Here is an 8657-nt window from a genome sequence, read left to right on the forward strand (position 1 = left end):
CCCATGCTGCTTAAGCAGAATATAGTTCAATGTGGGAATGAGATGCAGTTATTTTAGTTAGTTTTAAACAACTCTTTGAAATATTAGCATAACAATCGGAGAGGAAAACCTGTCTATAGGGCTCTTCTTTTTAGATATTTCTTCTTTGGAGACGTACATATATCCATGTGCTCATTTTAAGCAGTTACCAGGTAACAATATATCATAAGGAGATTTTCCCAACTCATAAACATTGCCTTTCAGAGTTTGGTATCACTTAGTACTGTTGTTTTCAAATTGTGCTCTGAGAATCCTCAGTGTTTTTAAGAAAGTCCTTCACAGCCAACTGCCTTTGAGGAATATTGAGGGACTTGTGAGAGGAAGAGAAGGCCCCAGCATCCCCTGTATATTTTTGACTAGGAAAGCTGAGACCATTTACATTGGTCTTCTACTTAAGAATTCTTTCAAAGAAAAGTAAAAACAAAAACAACAAAATAACATTACTTTTTCTGCTTTACAAAGTTTTTTTTAAACTAATGAGCCAGACCCACTGTGCTTTATTTATTTTTAATTTATCTTTATTGTTGAAAATATTACAGATATCCCTTTTTCCCCCCATTGACCCCCTCCTCCCCGCTCCTGACCCCTCCCCAGGCCTTCACTGAACTATTGTCTGTCCATGGGTTATGCATATCAGTTCTTTGGTTAATTTCTCCCTGCCAATACCCCAAATACATCAGTCTGTTGCATGCTTCCATGTCTCTGGTTCTATTTTGTTCATCAGTTTATTTTGTTCATTAGCTTCCACATTTATGTGAGATCATGTGATACTTGTCTTTTCTCTGTCTGGCTTATTTCACTTAGCATAATACTATCCAGAGGGAAATATTCTGTGCTTTATTTAAATAACTCATTTAATTTCATATACTCTCTGGAGACTCAGAAAAAATATTGGACAGAAATATCTTTCTTTTATTCTTGTTCTTTTCCACAATATTATGAAATTCATCTTCTCCAGAACTGTCACCACTACTTACAGATGGAAATTCTTTTCGGAGAGAACGGACAGATAGGATTAAAAATGTGTTTGGTTTGAAGTTCACTATGGCAGGCTGGAATTCTGAATCAGTAACACTGCTTTTGCTGCCTGAATTAAGGAAAAGGCCTTTACATCTAGAGCCCTTGTCCTCGAGATAGGAATGGCAATGTGTCCAAGAGGTGAAGATGATTTTCAAGTGACATTAGGTATAGGATGTGTGATGGCAAAAAATAAATAAAAAATAAATAAATAAAAAGGGGAAAAAATTACAAGATTCAGAGAAAATAAATCTTTGAAGAACAAAATGTGAACTCAAGAACAGAGTCAATGAGAAGATGAAGTTTTATGAGCATTTAGCAAAAGGGAAGTTGGCAGCTTGGTAAAAGATGGCTCTAATAAGAAAGAGTTCTGCCATGTGGGTGGGGGAAGCAGTATCTAAGACCTCTTATTAAAGTGTTACAGTTCCAATAAAATTTGGTTTATATGCTTGGCAAGATATCCAAGACTTAAAATTTGAAGAGAAGAACATTGAATGTTATCCAAAACCTCAATTCAAAAATGTTTTAAAAATTACTTGATCTGTAAAGAAAAATCAGATTTTCAGATGTTAACTTTTTTTTATATTTGGCATCTGTTCTTCTCTCAAGTAATAACTCTGAAGAAAACATAATTCTGTGATAAGCACCATGTGCCAGAGCAAGGCAGAGATAGTCCTTTGAAATTGAGTTTAGGAATCCAGAAAGAATTTTCAGTTTTATAAGGATGTAAACCATGCAAAATGGACTTGTCCTTTTCTTTCCAGAAAAGACCCAATTTTATCTGTCCATTTGAGAGGTTTCAGGGTTCTCTTATCAGTTGATCCCTGCATGTCTGTACTGGTTTGTATGGACAATGTATGTACATACTTAAGTGCATCATGTTATAAAACAATGGATTGGGACATTTCAAAAAACAATTGAACCCTAGCTGGTTTGGCTCAGTGGATAGAGTATTGCCCTCTGAACTGAAGGGTCTCGGGTTTGATTCCAGTCAAGGGCACATGCCCACGTTGTGGGCTTGATCCCCAGTGGGGGTGTGCAGGTGGCAGCCAATCACTCTCTTAGCATTGATGTTTCTATCTCTCCCTTTCCCTTCTCTCTGAAATCAATAAAAATATATTTTAAAAAATTGAAACATGTATGCATTGCTGATAATGTAATATATATGCACTAGGGGCCTGGTGCACGAAATTCGTGCACTCGGGGCGGGGCAGGTGTGGGGGTCCCTCAGTCCGGCCTGCACCCTCTTGCAGTCTGGGAGCCCTCAGGGCATGTCTGACTGACAGCGGGGAGAGGGCCTAAACCAGCAGTCGGACATGGTTAGCGCTGCCACGGAGGCAGGAGAGGCTCCTGCTTGTGAGCCCAGCTGAGCTTGCCAGCTGTGAGCCCAGCTTCTGACTAAACAGTGCTACCCCTGTGAGAGTGCACTGACCACCAGAGGGCAGCTCCTGTGCTGAGTGGGATCAGGCCAAAACCGGCTCTACAACATCCCGCAAGGGGTCCCGAATTGCAAGAGGGTGCAGGCCAAGCTGAGGGACCCCACTGGTGCACAATTGGGCCTGAGAGAGGGACACAGGAGGGCTCCAGGGCATGTCTGGCCCATCTCACTCAGTCCTGATTGGCCAGACCCAAGGAGCAAGCTAACCTACTGGTTGGAGCATCTGCCCCCTAGTTGTCAGTGCACGTCATAGCGATCAGTTGAGTGGCCTTAGCATATCATTAGCATATTACACTTTGATTGGTTGAACGGATGACCAGATGACCGGGCACTCAGCATATTAGGCTATTATTATATAGGATTGCTGATAATGTACAAGTTATTGTTGTGGACCACATGGATATCTCCTAGGACAGTCAGAACTAGTTTTGTATTCTTCTATTCCAAAGTGTCCTATCAGTTGAGTGGCCTTAGCATATCATTAGCATATTACACTTTGATTGGTTGAACGGATGACCAGATGACCGGGCACTCAGCATATTAGGCTATTATTATATAGGATTGCTGATAATGTACAAGTTATTGTTGTGGACCACATGGATATCTCCTAGGACAGTCAGAACTAGTTTTGTATTCTTCTATTCCAAAGTGTCCTAGGTCAGCCTTTATATAATAATCTCTCCTAGAAAACCTTTCTCTTCTTCCGCCTATCTTCTCTATCCTGCTCATTAGAATTTCCTGACATTTCTGTATTCTATGGAAATACATTCACACAAAAGCACACATTTTCCTTGAGTTCCCATAGAGAAAACCACAATGCTCTGCATATGTTTGGCACGCCTCCAAGGTGTTTGACTGACAGGCTGGCACTGTCAGCTAGCTGTGCCTCCCAGGCAGTGCTGCACAGAGCGGAAGCATGGCTGTGAACTGATACTATAAAATCATTTTTCTAAGAATGCCTCTTGTGCCATAGGATGATACATATTGCACTTGAACTGGCCAAATCCTGCCTGTGAAAGTGTTTTTCCTGCAATATTTTCTGTTTGTTTTTGTTAGTGCTGAGAGTGGAGAGGGAATAAAGAAGAACTATGTTTTGTAACAATATTCTGGGAACCCATCACTTCTCTATGGGTACAGCCCTTAGGCATGTAACTTTCCTCTAAAGGATAGTTCAAAATGTAGTATTTTCACTTTATCATTTTGCATCTAAAAGATCCTCTGAGCTAACAAACAGAAAAATCACATCAAATGCTGTATAAATTGCATCTAATTCATTAATTTATTTCATGAACCACCTTGGGATGGGGCTTAATACCAAAAAAAAAGTGGATTAGTACCAAAGAGAAAATAAATTTTTAATGATCACTTTTTTTGGTGGTTGTGTTTCACAGCATATAATATTTTCAATCATCTAGAAAACAAATATGTCAGTAAAGTCCTAGGCTTTTCCTGGAAATCACTTTGCCAATGTCAAGAGCTGATTTGAAAGCACAAATGGTCTTTTTAATAAATCAGTGTTTAGGCAGCATTCCTATTTTCCTAAATATAACTTATGTTCTTCCTTTTTGGGGCTAAGACATTAGTTTTGTTTTTGTTTTTTAAGTTTTTGTAGGTCAAAGCTCTTTGTAAACTTTATTGTATAACATGTAAGACATATTTATATCCTCAAATGTATAGAACTTGTTTAAAAAGAATGAAATAATTTGCCTGAGTCATTTCAGACAGGTTCATGTTATCCATGCTCCTTAATGGCTTCACAGAATGTTGGTCACACCTTTCTCTATGTTGTTCCATACTGAGAAATACCGCACTGTCTACACTTACGTTAATTCTATAGGTATTCTTTCCCAGAATTAGTCACAATCTGGCAGCCAAATTAGGGAGAGTACCTTTTCTAAAGTATCATTCAGACAGTACAGGGAAGGCAGAGTAATAAAATGAGTTGTCAGGATGAAGCAGAGGGTCCTGCATGATCACATTATCTCATTAAATGTGAGCTCTACATTAATAACACCTGTCTTGTTAGTAATTTATCACCAGTGTCTTCCCATCAGCTAGAGCTGGAGCAACACTGGCTACATATATAAATAAATGAATAAAATCTGTTAGGTAGGTATTCTTTAGGGAAAGCACTGTGAGCAATTCAAAGGACATAGATACCATGATTCTTAAATTCAGCCATCACTTGGCATAAAGACAAGCACAGGATGGAAAAAGGGCTAGTGTTCATTTTGTATTTTCAATAATATGTTCTAGTTATTTGAGCAAAAACCTTAGAATGATCAGTGATACCTCTTCCCCCCTCCCCCCACCCACTCTTGATTGGTAAACAAATTCTATTGATTCTAATTTCAAAATATATCCAAAATCTTTTTGTTATAATTGACAGTATGACAGATGTCCCCCAGTCCTCCTTTTGCCCCTCTGCCTCCATTCAACTTCTGCTCTACCCCAGGGCTTCATCACAGTATTGTCTGTGTTCTTGGACTACACATATATGCATATATGTTCTTTGGTAAAATCCTTCCTGTCTCCCCCACCACCCTCCCCACTGAGATCTGTCAGCTGTTCCATGCTTCCATGTCTCTGGACCTATCTTGATCATCAGTTTATTTTGTTTATTAGATTCCACATGAGTTCATGTGTATACCCAGAATCTTAACGCAAGATATTCTGCTGACACTTAATCTGAGCAATCATCCTTTCTTTTCAAGATCATTTCAAGAGCCTTCTGGTTGAGTCCCCTGCTATGACCGTTGCTGCACTCCAGTCTATCCTCACTTAGCAAGTAGAGTGACTCATTTAAAAGGTAAGTCAAACCATGTCACTCCAATGGTTTCCCATTTGACTTGGTGAAAATACCCAAATCCTTCCATGTGGCTTACAATGCCCTCCCTGCTCTGATGCTCTGCTCTCTCCCTCAGCCCCTCTCTGCTCACCCTTGTTCACACTGATCCAGCCACGCTGGCCACCATGGTGATCTTTAAGCACTCCAGAAACGATTCCACTTTACAGGCTTTATTCTCGTTGCCCATTCCCCCACCCTCCAGACAGGTACCTGATTGTCAAGGAGGTACCTGATTGGCTCACTCCCTCACCTCCCTCTTTCATTCATTGCTCAAATCTCACTTTCTCGCTGGGGGTTATACTATCTACTCTATTTAGTATAGCAAATGGCCTCCCGCACTTCACTCATCCTCCACAATTCTGATACTCTCTACCCTGTCTGTTCTTTAGTTTTTATAGTACTTATCACTCTCAAATATAATATATGATTTGCAATTTTATGTTTATTGCTTATTTTATGATTCCTCCACCAGAAGGTTATCTATTCCAGAGCAAGGATCTTTCTCTATTTTGTTCTCTAGGTATCCTACCAACCTAGAATAGTACTTGGCACATAGTACACAATGAATAGTTGTTGAATAAATAAATGACAGGTATTTCTCTGTCCCCGTTCACCTCTACTACAGAAGAAAACAAAACCCATAAGAGGCAAGGATGTACATGATCAGTATTCTACCATTTTAGGCATAAAAAAAATCACCTTGAAATACACAGGAGAAAGTTAATCGGCACGTATTTGTTGAGAATTCAATGTGTGTTTTACACATTTATCTAGATTTGGGGTAGATACAGAAGAAGCATTAGATATGGTTCTTACCTCCAAATGACCTCTTAGTTGTAATTGGTTAATGAACAAGTTCTATTTGTATTAATTAATGAGTAGAAAATCGATAATACTTTATATAGCTTTATGACAGTATTCACAAAGTAGGCATGTTAAAATGCCTACCTGGAGGGCATGTTAAAATGTTGATTACTGAGCTCCATTCCTGAGTTTCTGATTCAGAAGGTCTGGATTGGAGCAGATAATTTGCATTTATGACAAGTTCCCAGGTGATGCTAATGTGGCTACATCGCACTTTGAGAGGCACTGCTTTATGATAATAGTTCTCAACACTGGCTGCACATTAAAATTATCCAAATTTTTATTAATTAAAAATATGTATTGATGATTTGGCACCAAACACATAGATTTACATTAGTGTGGGGTAGGACATAGTCAATTTGATAATAACATCTATTTACTGAAGAGTGACTGTTCTACTAGTACCCAGAGTTAGAATTTTCATAGAAAACTAAGTGAACACAGAACTACTGTTCAAGATGAGCAGGTTATTTGCAATGACCAATGCATTATATCAGTCAATAGATCTTGTTTCCTTCTAGCATAATTTTTGGACTTTAATTTGAAGAAATAAACTAGAGCATTATCTTCTTTTCAGTTCCCACCAGTACTCTAATTTGTAGTGGACATGATTAGAAAGGAACATGCAAACCTACAAATTTAGATATAATCCCTTTGGGATTCAATGATCTTTTGAGCAAATGTTTTTTTTTCTTTCTTTTTTTAATTAATAATTCCACATTGAGTTTTTAAAATCCTCATCTGAAGATATTTTTTCCATTGATTTTCAGAGAGTGGAAATGGGGGGTGGGGGAGAGGAAGAGGAGAAACATCAATGGGGGAGAGACACGGTGATTAGTTGCCTTCCACACTTGACAGGGGATAAACCTGTAACCTAGGTATGTGTTCTTGACTGGGAATCGAATTGGAGACCCGTGCTCAGGCCGATGTTCTAACCATTCTACTAGCCAGGGCTCCCTTTAGTTTTTCTACACCCCTCAGCCTATTTTCAAATTCTTCCAAATTTATTTACTTTAAAGGAGTATATTTCATCCACTCATTAGGAAGGATGAGGACTGGAAAGCCTACTGTGACCACTTTTCAGATGTTATTCTTTCTGTTGCAACCCAAACACCGTCACTGTTCAAAACTGATATAACCCTAACATGTCTGCAGTCACTGGCTCTCAGAGGACTTGCTGATCAGGTACCCGCAAATACTACAGGAGGATCTCGCTATACTTCTGGATTACACTGGCACACTGTTTACTTAATGTGGAACTGCTCTGTCAGTGTGAGTGGGTCATGCCAGGCTTTTAGCCTAAACAGCATGCTCTGCTGGAACCAGGACTCACCCAAGAATATGTAGGGACCATTGTGACCTTTCAGGAGGAACTTTCGTCTGAGGTTCTTTTGATACAAGAACCATCTGGAACACTTCAGTCTAAGACAGAGGTTCTAATAAAGTGGATCCTAAAAGAGAAAACAAATCTATATTCCATTTTCTCAAGATGCTCCTTAGCCCCTACACAGGCCATTATTTTTATTTTTACTATTACATCTTTATTTTACACACAAGGAAACTAAGATACAGAGAGACTAAATTATCTGCCTAACATCATTCAGCTAATAAATAGTTGAACAGAGATAGAACCTCAGATAGTACTACACGAGTGTTCACTCCTAACCAATATACCATATATTGCTTTTAATTCAGTCATTGATGCACTTACAGGGTATATTATTGAGTCATGTTTATGTGAGAGCCAGATCGATTAACAGGGAAGTGGGAGGAGACCAGTGATAATGAGAGAAGTGTCTCTTGAACAATAGCAGGAGGCTTGGAGAAGGGACTCAGCTAGGCAGGTGAGTGCTCAGTGCAATTTGTCTGCAACCACAGCCACTACCAGCCACGTATTCTTGGATAGTCTTCTGGGACACAGAGAGTGAGTACAAGAAGACTTGAGTTGAGCACTTACTGTTCTATGTATTGGGGATGCCAAAAGTAGAAAGAGAGTAAAATTTTCAACATACCCACAATCTAGTGAATGTGTTTGCAGTGTGAGAGTCCCCCAGAAGGCCAGCTAATTGTCTCTATGCTCTAGAGCCTGTTCCCTGGCAGGCATAGGGCATGTGTTTGATGATTCTTCATATGAGAGAAGAGCTCTGTTGACATCTGTTCTAGAATAGATCCTTCCCAGCCATGTCCTTAGCCTAGAGAAGCACTACGTTTCCAAATACCCCACACTTACTTTTTCACCCACATTCCAGCTATTACCTCAGTATACCAAGGACATTTCAGAATAAAAACTATGGGTGGCCTCTGTCACATCCTTTACATAGGGCAATGGGCCTATTAAAATAGTATCCGTTTGTATTACTAAGTGTGACCATTCAAGGCATTACTTTTCTAAGAATGAAATCTACTCTACGTTGTCAAAATATCTATGCCATATAGTCAGAAAAGATCTGG

Source organism: Myotis brandtii, unplaced genomic scaffold (genome assembly GCF_000412655.1).
Source record: "Myotis brandtii unplaced genomic scaffold, ASM41265v1 scaffold191, whole genome shotgun sequence".
In the NCBI taxonomy this organism is placed as follows: Eukaryota; Metazoa; Chordata; class Mammalia; order Chiroptera; family Vespertilionidae; genus Myotis; species Myotis brandtii.